At 47.9% G+C, this 12565-nt stretch overlaps 1 protein-coding gene across 1 annotated transcript in view; it reads right to left on the bottom strand.

Annotated features, from left to right (window-relative positions):
- The window catches only part of LOC142923753 (CAP-Gly domain-containing linker protein 3-like), a 60427-nt gene extending 48376 nt beyond the window's left edge, over positions 1–12051 (bottom strand). The window contains 1 exon segment of the mRNA XM_076064739.1: positions 11651–12051. The gene's annotated coding sequence lies outside the window, so the exon portion shown is untranslated.
- Between the last annotated feature and the right edge of the window lie 514 nt (positions 12052–12565).

The raw sequence follows: 12565 nt of genomic DNA, 5'->3' as shown, positions 1-12565 counted from the left end.
GGCAGACCCAGCAGGTGCCACGGGTCGACTGACTGAGATGACTGGCTGATGCACCACCTGTGCCCCCTACTGTGCCAACCCGCTGTGCTTTAGCCACCCGGCGCTCCGCTCGTTGTTGTGAGCGTCGCTCCTCCGCCCTCCGTTGTTGTTGGAGGGCGACTGCCTCCAACTGCCCAGTAGCGTCCTTCACGAGCCTCCTCCACAGAGGCCGATCTTGACACCGCTGGTACCAGTCATCGGCAAGTCCACTCAGCTCCACGTCCTCCTGTACCACATCACTCCATCTCTTCTCTAGCCCGTGCCGCGCCCGCTTAGCCCCCTCGATCCGGCCAAACAAAAGCTGTTTCGGCATGCGGTGGCTGGGCATGCGGGCTACATGACCCAGCCATCGCAGCCTTGCCTGCTGGAGGAGCTCACCGATGGGACCCTGCCCAGATATTTCAAGGATTTGTGAGCTCCTCACACAATCCAGTCTGGTTAAACCCAGGATGGATCGTAGGCAGGCCAGCCTAAATGTTTCTAACCGGCGAAGATGTTCCATTAGGGGGGTCCACGTTTCGCAAGTGTAGAGAAGGGAGGGAATGACCGTGGCTGAGAAGACCTGAAGCTTAGTGCGGAGCGACAGACCAGGTAGCTTCCACACAGCGTTACGCAACCGATGAAAAGATATTGCCGCTCGACTGATTCGGAGTGAGACCTCTGCTGTTAAACTGGAGCCAGTCATAAGCACACTGCCCAGGTATGGGAAACTCTCCACTCTCTCCACAACTGCCCTATCACCGATTGGGAGTTGTGGGGGTGGAGTGTCCGATGGTACAAAATACCCAGGCAGGTGCTTAGTTTTGGTGGGGCTGATGGTAAGGCCCCACCTCTTAGTGGCACGCTCCAGTCTCAGCAGCAGCGTCTCCAACTCCTCCTCTGAATGAGCAGCTATTACTAAATCATCAGCATACATAACGTGGTTGAGCAATAGGGTGCCATCCCTTGACCGCACCCGGGCATCGATTAGCCTCCCATTATATCTGTACCATATGGAGATTCCCCCGGTACAGCTATTGAAGGCTTCACAAACTACGTGGTCAAAACAGATGTTAAATAATGTGGGAGCCAGAGGACATCCCTGTCGCACCCCAAGGTGTACAGGGAATGGCTCTGACTCCCGGCCACGTAGTTTTACCCGGGCCCGCTCACCATCATGAAGGTCCTTAATGATCGTGAGCAGAAGGTCAGGTACTCCAAAAGCACGAAGAACGACCCAGAGCCCAGGCCTACTGATGGTATCATAGGCCTTGACCAGGTCAATAAAGCAGAGATGTAGGTCTTGTTGGAATTCCCTACACCTCTGCTGTAGCAGACGGCCAGAAAATATGGCATCTGTGCAGGACCGCCCTTTCCTGAAACCGCATTGGGGCTCTGCAAGCCTCTCCTCAGCGTGCCTGGCAAGGCGATGCTGAATAATCCTTGCCAGGACCTTTCCCGGCACACTGAGGAGTGAGATGCCCCTGTAGTTGTTACAGTCTGTGCGGTCCCCCTTCTTAAAAAGGGGGACCACCAGGGCATCCTTCCAATCCTGCGGAACCCGTCCAGTGGTCCAGACTGTTGTTATGTCATATAGGGCAGTCTGTGCACAAACACCACCCTCCCTCAGCATTTCGCTTGGGAGATCATCTCTGCCCGCTGCCTTTCCTGGTCTCAGACTCCGGATCGCCTTCAGTACTTCCTCAACAGATGGCACCTCAGCCAGCCACTCACAGGGGGTGACTTCTTCCAATATTTGAGGCACCGCAGCCTCAGCAGGGTCATCCTCACTTTGTGCCACGATGTTTTCCTGGCTGAGGGATTTTCCCTCCCCCAGGACCTCACAGAAATGCTCAGCAAATCTGCGAACCTGTTCCTGGGGGTCGGAGATTGGATCACCGTTTTTTCCCCTAATGATGGTAATAGGTGTGGCGCTGCAGGTTACTTTTTTGATGGAGTTAAATAGAGATTTGTGATCACGGGCCACTGAGGCAGACTCCATCTCCTCAGCAACCCGCGACCACCACCCATCCTTGCAGCGCCTCACGGCTCTCCGAACCTCCGAGCGAAGGCCTCGGTAAGCCTCCTCATTCTCTGACGTGGGATTCTGTAGCCGATGACAGTGGGCCTGTCGCTTTTTCTCAACCATCCTGAACACCTCATCTGTCAGCCAGGGTCTCTGGGGAGGTCTGGACCGCGTACCCAAAGCAGCCATTGCAGCTGCATGAGTCACAGTCCTAAACCTCGCCCATTTACCCTCGACATCAGGAGGAGTCGGGGACGATGCCAATCCCAGCCGCAAGCGATGATTAAATTCTCGCTTGCAACTTTCATCAGATAACTGAGACCAGGCCACTTTATGTTGGAATGGGGTCCTGGGTGTACACCCACCACCGGAGTGGAAGAATGGCAGGCACATCTTACAGATGACTAGTCGATGGTCAGAGGGCAGATCAGCTCCACGGTAGGTCCTGGTGTCAAGGACATGGGCTCGCATTCGCTGGTCCGTCACTATGTAGTCCAGCAGATGTTCTTGCTTGGACCCGGCATGCATCCATGATGTTGTGTGGATGCGCCGATGCCGGAACAGCGTGTTGGTAATTACAAGCCCATGGGCTGCACAAAAATCTAGCAGCCTCCTACCGTTGTTATTGAGCTGATCTGGCCCATGCCCTCCAATCACTCCAGACCAGGTGCCAGTATCATGACCAACTCGGGCATTGAAGTCACCCAACATGATGACTCTATCCCGAGGGGCCACTTTAGCCAGCACCTGTGACAGGAGGTCATAGAAGGCATCTGACTCATCGGCTTTGCCTGCATCCCTCCACGGATGTTCATCTTCGGTGGGGGCATAAGTAACCACGACCACCATTCCTCGCCTCCGGTTGATGGGAAGGCGAGCCCAAAGTAGCCTGGGGCTTACAGCTTCCCACACCTCACCGCCACGCTCCCACGCCCCCTTCATTCTTTTACATAGTGAACAACACACACACACACACGGACATAGTGAACACCACACACACACACACGGACATAGTGAACAACACACACACACGGACATAGTGAACACCACAGACACACACACACCCACACAGGCACCGTGAACACCGCCCACCCACATGGACATAGTGAACCCCACCCACCCACACGGTCACCGTGAACACCACCCACCCCCCCACCCACACGGACGGTCACCGTGAACCCCACCCACCCACACGGTCAACGTGAACAGCACCCACCCACCCACACGGACGTGAACACCACCCACCCACCCACACGGACAACGTGAACAGCACACACACACACGGACATAGTGAACACTACACACACACACGGTCATCGTGAACCCCACCCACCCACACGGTCAACGTGAACCCCACCCACCCACACGGACATCGTGAACCCCACCCACCCACACGGCCAATGTGAACCCCACCCACCCACACGGCCAATGTGGTGATGATGATGGTGGCGACGACGACGATGATACTATACACTACTACACTACACTATACACTATGCACTACTACACTATAACACTATGCACTACTACACTATACACTACTACACTATACACTATGCACTACTACACTATAACACTATGCACTACTACACTATACACTACTACACTACACTATACACTACACACTATACACTACTACACTACACTACTACACTATACACTACTACACTACACTACTACACTATACACTACTACATTATACACTACTACACTACACTGCTACACTACTACACTATACACTAGTATACACTACACTATACACTACTACACTACACTATACACTAGACACTACTACACTACACTATACACTACTACACTACACACTACTACACTACACTACTACACTGTACACTACACTACTACACTATACACTACTACACTATACACTACTACACTATGCACTACTACACTATACACTACTACACTGCACTATACACTACCACACTATACACTACTACACTATACACTAAACACTACACTATACACTAAACACTACACTATACACTACTACACTACACTATACACTACTACACTACAACACTACAACACTACACTATACACTACTACACTATACACTCCTACAGTATGCACTACTACACACTACTACACTATACACTACTACACACTATACTATACACTACACTATACTACACACTACTACACTATACACTACACTACATTATACACTACTACACTATACACTACTACACTATACACTACTACACTACACTATACACTACTACACTACACTATACACTACTACACTACACTAGTACACTATACACTACTACAGTACATTATACACTACTGCACTATACTATACACTACTAAACTACACTATACACTACTACACTAAACTATACACTACTACACTATACACTACTACACTATACACTACTACACTACACTATACACTACTACACTATACACTACTATACTACACTATACACTACTACACTACACTATAGACTACTACACTATACACTACACTACACTATACACTACTATACTACACTATACACTACTACACTATAGACTACTACACTATACACTACCATACACTACACGACTACACTATACACTAAACTACACTATACACTATACTATACACTACACTATTACACTACACTATACACTACTACACTATACACTACTATACACTACACTATACACTACACGATACACTATACACCATACAGTCAGGGAAAAACAGTATTTGATCCCCTGCTGATTTTGTACGTTTGCCCACTGACAAAGAAATGATCAGTCTATAATTCTAATGGTAGGTTTATTTGAACGGTGAGAGACAGACTAACAACAGGAAAATCCAGAAAAACGCACGTCAAAAACGTCATCAATTGATTTGCATTTTAATGAGGGAAATAAGTATTTGACCCCCCTCTGCAAAACGTGACTTAGTACTTGGTGGCAAGACCCTTGCTGGCAATCACAGAGGTCAGACGTTTCTTGTAGTTGGCCACCAGGTTTGCAACACATCTCAGGAGGGATTTTGATCCCACTCCCTTCTTAGCAGATCTTCTCCCAAGTCATTAAAGGTTTCGAGGCCGACGTTTGGCAACTCGAACCTTCAGCTCCCTCCACAGATTTTCCTACGGGATTAAGGGTCTGGAGACTATGCTAGGCCCACTCCAGGACCTTGATGTGCCTCTTCTTGAGCCACTCCTTTGTTGCCTTGGCCGTGGTGTTTTTGGGGTTCATTGTCATGCTGGAATACCCATCCGCGGACCCATTTTCAATGCCCTGGCCGAGGGAAGGAGGTTCTCAACCCAAGATTTGACGGTAACATGGCCCCCGTCCATCGTCCCCTTTGATGCGGTGAAGTTGTCCTGTCCCCTTAGCAGAAAGACACCCCCCCCAAAAGCATAATGTTTCCACCTCCATGTCTGACGGTGGGGGAGATGGTGTTCTTGGGGTCAGAGGCAGCATTCCTCCTCCTCCTCCTCCAAACACGGCGAGTTGAGTTGATGCCAAAGAGCTCCATTTTTAGTCCCGTCTGACCACAACACTTTCACCCAGTTGTCCTCTGAATCATTGTAGATGTTCACTGGCAAACTTCAGACGGGCATGTACACGTGCTTTCTTGAGCAGGGGGACCTTGCGGGCGCTGCAGGATTTCGGTCCTTCACGGCGTAGTGTGTTACCGATTGTTATCTTGGTGACTATGAGATCATTGACAAGATCCTCCCGTGTAGTTCTGGGCTGATTCCTCACCGTTCTCACGATCATTGCAACTCCACGAGGCGAGATCTTGCATGGAAGGCCCAGGCCGAGGGAGATTGACAGTTCTTTTGCGTTTCTTCCATTTGCGAATAATCGCACCCAACTGTTGTCACCTTCTCACCAAGCTGCTTGGCAATGGTCTTGTAAGCCCATTCCAGCCTTGTGTAGGTCTACAATCTTGTCCCTGACATCCTTGGAGAGAGCTCTTTGGTCTTGGGCCATGGTGGAGAGTTTGGAAATCGGATTGATTGATTGCTTCTGTGGACAGGTGACTTCTATACAGGTAACAAGTTGAGATTAGGAGCACTCCCTTTAAGAGTGTGCTCCTAATGTCAGCTCGTTACCTGTATAAAAGACACCTGGGAGCCAGAAATCTTTCTGATTGAGAGGGGGTCAAATACTTATTTGCCTCATTAAAATGCAAATCAATTTATAACATTTTTGACATGCGTTTTTCTGGATTTTGTTGTTGTTATTCTGTCTCTCACTGTTCAAATGAAGCTACCATGAAAATAACAAACTTATAATTTCTTTGTCAGTGGGCAAACGTACAAAATCAGCAGGGGATCAAATGCTTTTTATCCCTCACTGTACACTACTATACACTACACTACTATACACTATACTATACACTACTATACACTACATGACTACACTATACACTACAGTATACACTACACTACTATATAATACACTACTATGCACTACACTACTATACACTACACTAATATACACTACACAATACACTACAATACAATAACCTACTATACACTACACTACTATACACTATACTATACACTACACTATACACTACTCTACACTACCCTATACACACTACACTACTATACACTACACACTACACTACTATACACTAAACACTACTATACACTACACTATACACTACACTACTCTACACTACACTATACACACTACACTACTATTACACTACACACTACATACACTACTATACACTACACCACTATACACAACACTACTTTACACTACACTACAATACACTACACTATACACTACACTACTATACACTACACTACTATACACTACACTATACACTACTATACACTACACTACTATACACTACACAACTATACACTACACTACTATACACTACACTACTATACACTACACTACACTATACACTACACTACTAAACACAACACTACTATACACTACACTATACACTACTATACACTACACTACTATACACTACACTACTATACACAACACTACTATACACTACTATACACTACACTACTATACACTACACAACTATACACTACTTTACACTACACTATACACTACTACACTATACACACTACACTACTATACACTACACCACTACCCAGTACACCATCACTAAAACTACCATCACCATCACCAGTACCATTATCACCATCACTACTACCACCATCACCATCACTACCACCATCATCACCATCACCACTACCATCACCATCATCACCATCACCACTACCATTATCACCATCACTACTACCACCATCACCATCACTACTACCACCATCACTACTACCATCATCACCATCACTACTACCACCATCACCATCACTACTACCACCATCACCATCACTACTACCACCATCACCATCACTACTACCATCATCACCATCACTACTACCACCATCAACATCACTACTACCACCATCACCATCACTACTACCACCATCACCGTCACTACTACAACCATCACCATCACTACTACCATCATCACCATCACTACTACCATCATCACCATCACTACTACCATCATCACCACTACCATCATCATCAACATCACTACTACCACCATCACCATCACTACTACCATCATCATCATCACTACTACCACCATCACCATCACTACTACCACCATCACCATCACTACTACCATCATCACAACACTATTACCATCATCACCATCACTACTACCACCATCACCATCACTACTACCACCAAAACCATCACTACTACCATCATCACCATCACCACTACCACCATCATAACCATCACTAGTACCATCATCACCACTACCATCATCACCAACACTACTACCACCATCACCATCACTTCTACCACCATCACCACCACCATCATCACCATCATTCACTACTACCACCATCACCACCACCACCACCACAATCACAACATCACCATCATCATCATTACTAACATTACCATCATCACCACCATCACTACCACCATCACCATCACTACAACCACCATCACCATCACTACTACCGTCATCACCATAACTACTACCACCATCACCATCAATACTACCACCATCACCATCACTACAACCACCATCACCATCACTACTACCACCATCACTACTACCACCATCACCATCACTACTACCACCATCACCATCACTACTACCACCATCACCACTACCATCATCACCATAACCACTACCATCATCACCATCACCACTACCACCATCACCATCACTACTACCATCATCACCATCACCAGTACCATCATCGCCATCACTACTACCACCATCACCATCACTACTACCATCATCACTATCACTACTACCATCATCACCATCACCACTACCACCATCACCATCACTACTACCATCATCACCATCACTACTACCACCATCACCATCACCACTACCATCATCATCACGACCACCATCACCACTACCATCATCACCATCACTACTACCATCATCACCATCACCACTACCACCATCACCATCACTAGTACCATCATCACCATCACTACTGACACCATCACCATCACCACTACCATCATCATCACGACCACCATCACCATCACCACTACCATCATCACCATCACTACTACCACCATCACCATCACTACTACCACCACCATAACCATCACCACTACCACCATCACCATCACTACTACCACCATCGCCATCACTACTACCATCATCACCATCACCACTACCATCATCACCATCACCACTACCATCATAACCATCACTACTACCATCATCACCATCACTACTACCATCATCACCATCACTACTACCACCATCACCATCACTTCTACCACCATCACCACCACCATCATCACCATCATCACTACTACCACCATCACCACCACCACCACCACAATCACAACATCACCATCATCATCATTACTAACATTACCATCATCACCACCATCACTACCACCATCACCATCACTACAACCACCATCACCATCACTACTACCGTCATCACCATAACTACTACCACCATCACCATCAATACTACCACCATCACCATCACTACAACCACCATCACCATCGCTACTACCACCATCACTACTACCACCATCACCATCACTACTACCACCATCACCATCACTACTACCACCATCACCACTACCATCATCACCATAACCACTACCATCATCACCATCACCACTACCACCATCACCATCACTACTACCATCATCACCATCACCAGTACCATCATCGCCATCACTACTACCACCATCACCATCACTACTACCATCATCACTATCACTACTACCATCATCACCATCACCACTACCACCATCACCATCACTACTACCATCATCACCATCACTACTACCACCATCACCATCACCACTACCATCATCATCACGACCACCATCACCACTACCATCATCACCATCACTACTACCATCATCACCATCACCACTACCACCATCACCATCACTAGTACCATCATCACCATCACTACTGACACCATCACCATCACCACTACCATCATCATCACGACCACCATCACCATCACCACTACCATCATCACCATCACTACTACCACCATCACCATCACTACTACCACCACCATAACCATCACCACTATCACCATCACTACTACCACCATCGCCATCACTACTACCATCATCACCATCACCACTACCATCATCACCATCACCACTACCATCATAACCATCACTACTACCATCATCACCATCACTACTACCATCATCACCATCACTACTACCACCATCACCATCACTACTACCATCATCACCATCACCACTACCACCATCATCATCACTACCACCATCACCATCACTACTACCATCATCACCATCACTACTACCATCATCACCATCACTACTACCATCATCACCATCACCACTACCATCATCACCATCACCACTACCACCATCACTACTAAATCATCACCATCACTACTACAACCATCACCACTACCATCATCACCATCACTACTACCATCATCACCATCACTACTACCATCATCAGCATCACTACTACCACCATCACTACTACCATCATCACCATCACTACTACCACCATCACCATCACCACTACCATCATCACCATCACTACTACCACCATCACCATCACTACTACCACCATCACCACCACCATCACTACTACCATCATCAACACTACCACCATCACCATCACCACTACCATCATCATTACTACCACCATCACCATCACTACTACCACCATCACCATCGCTACTACCACCATCACCATCACCACTACCATCACCATCGCTACTACCATCACTACTACCATCATCACCATCACCCATACAATCATCACCATCACTACTACCACCATCACTACTACCACCATCACCATCACTACAACCACCATCACCACTACCATCATCACCATCACCACTACCATCATCACCATCACTACTACCATCATCACCATCACTACTACCATCATCACCTTCACTACTACCATCATCACCATCACCACTACCACCATCACCATCACTACTACCACCATCACCACTACCATCATCACCAACACTACTACCACCATCACCATCACTACTACCATCATCACCATCACTACTACCACCATCACCATCACTACTACCACCATCATCATCACGACCACCATCACCATCACTACTACCACCATCACCATCACCACTACCATCATCACCACTACCATCATCACCATCACCACTACCATCATCACCATCACTACAACCACCATCACCATCACTACTACCATCATCACCATCACCACTACCATCATCACCATCACTACTATCATCACCATCACTACTAATATCATAACCATCACTACTACCATCATCACCATCACCATCATCACCACCAACACCACCATTATCACCATCACCACCACCATCATCATCACCATGACCATGATCACCATCACCATCACCACCACCATCATCACCAGCATCACTATCACAACATCACCACCACCATCATCACCATCACCACCACCACAATCACAACATCCCCATCATCACCACCAACACCATCATCACCACAATCACAACATCACCATCATCACCACCATCATCACCATCACCACTACCAGAATCACAACATCACCATCACCATCATCACCACCATCATCATCACTACTACCACCACCACCAAAACAATCACATAATCACCATCACCACCACCATCATCACCACCACCATCACCACCACCATCACCACCACCATCATCATCACCACCACCATCATCACCACCACCACCACCACCACAATCACCATCACCACCACCACCATCATCACCACCATCACCACCACCACCATCACCACCACCATCACCACCATCATCACCACCATCACCACCATCACCACCACCACCATCACCACCACCACCACCACCATCATCACCACCACCATCATCATCATCACCACCACCACCATCATGATCATCACCGCCACCATCACCACCACCACCATCACCACCATCATCACCACCATCATCACCACCACCATCATAACCATCACCATCATCACCATCACCACCACCATCATCACCATCACCACCACCACCATCACCATGACCACCACCATCACAACCACCACCATCATTAACCATCACCACCACCATCATCACCACCCCTCTCACCTCTGATCGCGTCGTTTTCAGGAAAAGCAAACGCACAGACAGTGGAGACAGCGAGACAGAGAGACAGAGAGAGACACAGAGACAGAGAGAGACACAGAGACAGAGAGACAGAGAGAGACACAGAGACAGAGAGACAGCGAGAGACAGAGAGAGAGAGAGACAGCGAGAGAGAGAGACAGAGAGAGTGGAGATACAGAGAGACAGCGAGACAGAGAGAGAGAGACAGCGAGACAGAGAGAGACACACAGAGACAGAGAGAGACACAGAGACAGTGGAGACAGCGAGAGAGACACAGAGAGACAGCGAGACAGAGAGAGACAGAGAGACACAGAGACAGCGAGAGACACAGAGACAGAGGCGAGGCAGGGTGGAGGGGGAGTGGCTACGATCTCGCGCATGCGCAGTGAGCGAATAATAAAACGCTGTCCGCTCATGGGTGCTGAGATGGTGGTGGTGATGGTGGTGGTGGTGATGGTGGTGGTGATGGTGGTGATGGTGATGATGGTGGTGATGGTGGTGGTGATGGTGGTGATGGTGGTGGTGATGATGGTGGTGGTGATGGTGGTGATGGTGATGATGGTGGTGGTGATGGTGGTGATGGTGGTGGTGGTGATGGTGGTGATAGTGGTGGTGATGGTGGTGGTGATGGTGGTGGTGATGGTGGTGATGGTGGTGGTGATGGTGATGATGGTGGTGGTGATGGTGGTGATGGTGATGATGGTGGTGATGGTGGTGGTGGTGATGGTGGTGATGGTGGTGGTGATGGTGGTGATGGTGGTGATGGTGGTGGTGATGGTGATGGTGGTGATGGTGGTGGTGATGGTGGTGATGGTGGTGGTGGTGATGGTGGTGATGGTGGTGGTGATGGTGGTGATGGTGATGATGGTGGTGGTGATGGTGATGGTGGTGATGGTG

The sequence above is a fragment of the Petromyzon marinus genome, unplaced genomic scaffold, assembly GCF_048934315.1.
Source record: "Petromyzon marinus isolate PM22_M1 ecotype Great Lakes invasive population unplaced genomic scaffold, UKy_Petmar_22M1.pri1.0 PM_Scaffold_66, whole genome shotgun sequence".
Taxonomy (NCBI): Eukaryota; Metazoa; Chordata; class Hyperoartia; order Petromyzontiformes; family Petromyzontidae; genus Petromyzon; species Petromyzon marinus.
Note: the sequence above shows the minus strand (reverse complement) of the source record. Positions and strands in the feature narration are given on the sequence as shown.